Here is a 6,971-nt window from a genome sequence, read left to right as displayed (position 1 = left end):
ACAAAGTTAATAATCATGGTAATGGACAGCACCAAAGAGCAACTGATGCCTCAGTTAAATTTGAAAGAAACAATGCCTTCTCTAGGGCAGAGAAACATGCAAACAATTCTGCTTCAAGAAATTTGCATAGAAATGGAAAATGCTAGAGCCTTTACCACAAATGAAATTACAAAGCCTCAACATGTTAAATTCAACCCAAGGAGCACCAAATGTTAAATTGGAGCCAAGGTATGACTCAAAACATTTAATTTCCAGCTATGCAACTAGCAAGATCACAAGAATTTCAGGTGTGGAAAGGCACCCTCTTTTCAAGGCACGCTCTTGAAAGACATGAATTTGATACAACATAACCTTAAATCAATGCAGACATTCCTGTAAAATTTAAATTTTAGAGGGCACCATAAGGCATCAGGATCTCTTCTCAAAGTCACTCTTGATATTGTCAGCAACAATCACATCTTTATGATCTCATTAATGACCTTTCACAGATCTCTAGCCTGTACACGTACAGCAGAACCCCCAATATCGTGGGAAGCCCTTTCAGTTTGGCCCTGCTTAACGTGTTTGTAGAATGACTTTTAAGCCCAGCCGTGGCCTAAATGGTGTGAAAGGGACTACTCCCTGGGCATCTCAAGACTTCTCTTCAGCCTGAGCTGTCTCCCAGGCCCCTCTCTTCCACACCTGCCCCCGGGGTAAGACTCCAGAACTCTGGGATTCTGAGCCTGACCCCAGGCAACCTCACCGACACCCACCTTTGGAAGCTCCACTATTCCTCATCTCCAGCTCTCCCTGGTGGGGTTCAAAGTGACAGTTTGGTGCAAGGACTTGTAGAAACAATGCTTATTTACAAATTCGTATTTTGTAGACCTTTCCTTAATTGAACACCTGTGACCTTTACAGTCGCTCTCCAGACCCTTTCCAGAGGTGTAGTAGAATATGCGAAGCAAAAGGACATTTTATTTCTACAGGAAGAAAAAGGATTAACATACATAGTAATAACCGTGTCCATCAAGAGTAATTTGTAATCAGAAAATGAAGACAAATGCCCCAGAAGCCTGCATTTTATCGACACTGCCACTTTCCCAAAACAAGAACCTCAGAAACAAGTCACTGGATCTGCTTTCAGTGAATCAGGAGCTCCCACATTTGTATTCCTCAATCTTTGAGAAAAGTACCAGATGAAACTGACCCACCCCTTTTTGTGTAAAATAGTAACTAACTGAACTCACATCTCCACGCCCTCATCCACCTGTTCAATGACAAACAGTAGTCAGTTCCCTTGAAGGAGACTTACACATTTTGGTATTTCTACCAAAAGAATTGAAATTTTCAAGCAGAAAAAAAGTTTAATTACAAGTAAGTGAGTGGCAGCCCAAGTGAAGCCCTTTTACTATGATTTCCAATTTTCTGTTCAATCCACACTGCAGAGATACAAGGAAAGCCACCATTTTGTTTCCTAAATTTTATTTAAGAATTCATACAAAATACTCCAGATAACTGAGTTTCAATCCTCATCTTCCTCCTCTTCTTCATCTTGTTAATCTGGAAGTAACGTAATTCGTAACTTTCTTTGCTGTTGGCAACTACGCGTAACCAATCACGGAGATGATTCTTCTTCAAATATTTTTTGGTGAGATATTTCAAATACCTTTTGGAAAAAGGCACCTCGGAAGTTACAGTGATCTTGCTTTTGCTTCTTTCGATTGTTACAACACCTCCTCCGAGATTCCCAGCTTTTCCATTCACTTTGATTCTTTCCTGAAGAAACTGCTCAAAATTGGCCGCATCCATGATTCCATCTTCTACAGGATGGGTACAGTCAAGAGTAAACTTCAGGACCTGCTTCTTTTTTTTTGCCCCCCTTCACCACAAGCTTTTTCACTGGCGCCATCGCCGCAGCGGAGGCAGAAAAGCTCTACTATTCTTTTGTTCTTTTAGTCATTTGCCAGGGGTCGAAAAGATGAGATTGAAATAAAATGCTTTTATTCCACTGCTTTTTAACAGAAAATTTGCATTCTCTACTTCCAGCCTGTCTGAAACCAGTTTCTAATTGTCTCTCAGGAGAAACAATACTGTTCTTTCACCCAGTACTTTTTGTTTGTTGTTGTTGTTCCAAAGTTCATATCATGGGTCTGTCACAGAAGCAAAATTATAAATTGCAAGTCATTAAGGTATGGTGAATGCCCATCTGTGTAAGAACATGTCAAAGAAATGTTTACCCAGTTGGAATATCACTGGCCAATCTACTATCTACTACTGTATATAGTATGTGTATTAATATCCTAGTGCTGCTATAGCAAAATACTACAAGTATATGACTTAAAGCAACAGAAATTTATTTTCTCACAGTTCTGGTGGCTAGAAGTCTGGAATTGATGTGTCAGCAGTGCCAGGCTCCCTCTGGAGACTCTTGGGAAGAATCCTTCATTGCCTCTCCCTAACTTCTGATGATCATTGGCAAATACTTGGCGTGCCTTGACTCGAAGTTTCATCCCTCCAACCTCTGTCTCCACCATCATATGGCCCTTTACCCTGCGTGTCTACCTCTCTGTGTCTCTTTCTCCTTATAAGGACACTAGTCATTGGACTTAGGGCCCACCTCAATCCAATATGACCTTACCTTAAGTTGGTTAAATCACAGAGACCCCGTTTCCAAATAAGGTCACATTCACAGGTGCCTGGGTTCAGGACTTCAATATATCTTTTGGGGGGACACAATTCAGCTCACAACAGTACTAGATATTATTAGTAGCATGGAGCTGGAAGATCTGGTAGATTTTTAGACCAATGGCAGCCAACATATAGTATATTGATATTTATATCAAACTGACTAAAATTACCTAAAAATTTCCAAAAATGAATAAATCTTCAACTTTGAAACTACTCACCTGCTTATTCCATTTTCTATTCAAAATAAATATACAAAGTATGATGTGTGTGTGTGTGTGTGCACGTGCTATATGTATCTACATGGATTTATGTGTAGGACTTTTCAAAATCCTCATTTCTAATATACAACTGTAAAACTGAATTCTGAAGCTTAGACTAGACAGAAATCAGGGCTTCACGTTGAGGTGGTAAAGTTACACATACATCAATTCTGATAACTAAATTATTCAACAAATTACTTTTTTTTCTTTTTTAAATTGAGATACTATTGACATATAACACTGTGTAATTTTAAGGTGTACAATGTGTTGATTTGATGCATTTATATATTGCAATATGATTACCACCATAGTGTTACCTAATACCTTTAATGTGTCAGTTAATTATCACTTCTTTCTTTGTGATGAGAACAATTAAGATCTAGTCTCTTGGTAAATTTGAAGTTCATAATACAGTATTGGTGACTATAATTACTATGCTCTACATTAGAACTTCAGGATTTATTTATCTACTAGTTTTAAGTTTGTATCCTTAAATAACATCTCCCCAATCCCCCAACCTTCAGCCCCTGGTAATCACTATTCTACTCTGTTTTTACAAGTTTATCTTTGTTAGAATCCACAAATAAGTAATATCATACAGCATTTAATCTTCCTCTGTCTGACTTAGCTCATTTAGCATAATAAATCAGGGTCCATCCATGTTGTTGTAAATGGCAGAATTTCATTTTTTTCATGGCTGAATTATATATATATATAATAATATTAATTATAATATAAATATATATATATACATACATATATATTTTACATCTTATTTATTCATCCATTGATGGACACTTCAGTTTTTTCATATCTTGGTTATTCTGAGTAAAGTTGCAATAATGACAGAAGTGCTGATACCTCTTTGATACCTTATTTTGCTGGGAAAAGAATACTCTCTTCGACAAATGGTGTCTGGAAAACTGGATAACCACATGGAGAAAAATGAAATTGTACCTCTATCTTATACTCCTCATAAAAATTAACTCAAAATGGATTAAACACTTCAACGTATGACCTGATACTATAAAACGTCTGGAAGAAAACATGTAGGGAAAGCTCCTTAACATTGATCTTGGCAATGATTTTTTGGATTTGACACCAAAAACACAAGCAACAAAAGCAGAAATCAACAAGTGGGACTATATCAAACTAAAAAGCTTCTTCACAGCTAAAGAAACAATCAACAAAATGAAAAGGCTACCTACAGAATGGGAGAAAAATTTTGCAAACCATATACAGAGTAAAGGGTTAATGTCCAAAATATATAAGGAACTCATACAACTCAATACAAAATAAGCCAACTAAAAAAATGGGTAGAAGAACTAAGTAGACATTTTCCTAAGAAGACACTCAAGTGGCCAACAGGTACATGAAAAGATGCTCAACATTCAATCTGGAACAATTCTTGAGTGTACAAATCCTTCACCTCCTTGATCAAACTTATTACCAAGTATTTTATTCTTTTTAATGCAATTGTAAATGAGATCATTTTCTTAATTTCTCTTTCTGATAGGTATTATTAGTGTATAGAAACACAACTGACCTTTGTATATTGATTTTGTATCTTGCAACTTTACTGAAACTGTTTATTAGTTATAACAGTCTTTTGGTGAAGTCTATTATAAATATTATATCATATCATCTGCAAGCAGAGACAATTTAAATTATTATTTTCTGATTTGAATGCTTTTTATTTCTTTTTCTTGACTAATTGCTCTGACTAGGACTGCCAGTACTGTGTTAAATAATAGTGAGAACAGGCATTCTTGTCATGTTCCTGATCTTAGAGCAATAGCTTTCAGCTTTTCATCACTGATTATGATGTTAGCTGTGGGCTTCTTATATAGGGCCTTTATTATGTTGAGATAAATTTCTTCTATATCCACTTTGTTAAGAGTTTTTTATTAGGAAAAGATGTTGAATTTGTCAAATGCTTTTCCTGCATCTATTAAGATAATCACAGGATTTTATCCTTTATTTTGTAATGTGGTGAATCACATTGATTAATTTGCAAGTGTTGACCCATCCTTGCATCCCAGAAGCAAAGCCCACTTGATCATGGTGTATGATCCTTTTAATGTACTGTTGAATTTGATTTACTAATATTTTATTGGGTAATTTTGCATTTATGTTCATCACATATATTGACCTGTAATTTAATTTTTTTGTATATCCTTGTCTGGCTTTTGTATCAGGTAATGATGGCCTTGTAAGATGAATTTCAAAGTGTTCTTTCCTCATCTATGTTTTGGAGAAGTTTGAGAGGGAATGGTATGACTTCTGATAATATTTGGTAGAATTCACCAGTGAAACCATCTGGTCCTATAACCAAAGATAGGAAATCTGAGAGGAATGAAATATTATGATAAAACATCATAGCCTAATTGAAGTTGGGGGACAAAGTCTTGGTTGCTGTGACAGTAAATTACTCTTAGTTTGAGTAAGAGCTTCTCACATACCACTATGTTCTACTTAAACATGACTAGGATTTCGGGTGATCCTATGACCAGAGCTACTCATCATCAACTGGGCATAATCATATCATTAAGCCATAAAGTCAAGTGGGCACAGCAGAAGTTGACTGTATAATGAAAATGATACATTCAGGATTAGGCCAAACAGTTTGAATTTGACTTCCTATCTTCTAACTGTATTTTTTTTTTCTTTTCTGTCATTATCCAAGATAATTTTCTTTCTCATGAGTAGTCCTAAATGGTTTCTTTACAAATCTATCATGGTAGTTTTGATATTAATTTGGGGGATGGAAATAGCAATAATAATAAATGTATGTAGGGCATTCCAGTGACTTCTGGAGAGACATGTTCTCCTGATCTGAAAGGCAACAGGAAAAGGAGAGAGAGGGCACAGCCTCTGAACGTTTTTATGTTTTTGCAGAAATGCTGTTACCATAGAAATTCAATGCAGAGTCATGTTAAGGGGTTAAAATATACAAGCAACCCATCTTAAACATACTACATAAGGAAAAATCTGAATTTTGTTATATCTAGTGTAACACATTTAAATTAACATTACTATCACTCAGTAATTTGGCATTGTAAATCTCTTAAACACAAAATTATCATAAACTTCAAACAAATAAGTCTCTCACAGCTTAAAAACAAACAAACAAAAAATGGGGCCTCAGGTTAGGATTCAATGTGACTTTTTTCAATTTTGAAAAACTTATGAGTTTAATAGGAGTTAAGAAGAGGAAGGACAGGGGAGAGGTTGCTAAAGGATTTCCTCCTGGGGTGATGCAAATATTCCAAAATGAGATAGTGGTGATGCTTGCAGAACTCTGTGAATACACCAAACAATGAACACTTAACCACTAATGCTAAACATTGCACACTTTAAAGTGGTAAAATGTATGGTAAGTAAACTATATTTCCATAAAGCTGTTATTTTGAGAAAAAACAGCTTATGATAGGCAGTCTCTTCCTGGGTGCTGGCATTGTATATAAAGATCATATATTACCTAGTTCCTGAAATGTGACCACTTTTCTCTCTAATCAAACTCAGGAGTATATTTTTTCTCTTTGAGTAAAATTAAAACAAAATTTTTAAAAGTAAATGATTCAAAACACAATTTAATTTATACCAAAACATGAATTTTATTAATTTGTAATTAATTTTAAAAACTGATTAAGACTGTAACTCTTAAATTTTTACCTATATTTACTTATTCTGTTTCCTTATCCATAAAATGGGGGCATTTATCATATAATAAAAAAAATGTAAAGCAATTAGAACTTTTCCTAGTGCCTAGAAGGTGCTTTGTAAATATTTATTATTATTAATAAGCAATGCACAGGCCATATTCACTTCTCCAATAGAATATTTTTATACTTTACCAAATAAATTTCTTATTTTCCAGTAAGTATTATTTTTTCCTCAATTTTTTTTCACAAGCTGTCCACTCGAGAACACAAGAATTTTAAACACCAATCTTCAGCTCAATTAGTTTATAAAGTAGGTGTGAAGTCACAAAACTTCAAGATATTGTTTATTTTTTCAGAAGTCACAGGTCTTTTCGGG

General features: G+C 35.0%; 1 pseudogene; it reads right to left on the bottom strand.

Moving 5' to 3' along the window:
* Window positions 1-343: 343 nt before the first annotated feature.
* LOC132514343 (large ribosomal subunit protein eL22-like) lies at window positions 344-1,891 on the bottom strand (annotated as a pseudogene).
* Between the last annotated feature and the right edge of the window lie 5,080 nt (window positions 1,892-6,971).

Source organism: Lagenorhynchus albirostris, unplaced genomic scaffold (assembly GCF_949774975.1).
Source record: "Lagenorhynchus albirostris unplaced genomic scaffold, mLagAlb1.1 scaffold_202, whole genome shotgun sequence".
NCBI lineage: Eukaryota > Metazoa > Chordata > Mammalia > Artiodactyla > Delphinidae > Lagenorhynchus > Lagenorhynchus albirostris.
Note: the sequence above shows the minus strand (reverse complement) of the source record. Positions and strands in the feature narration are given on the sequence as shown.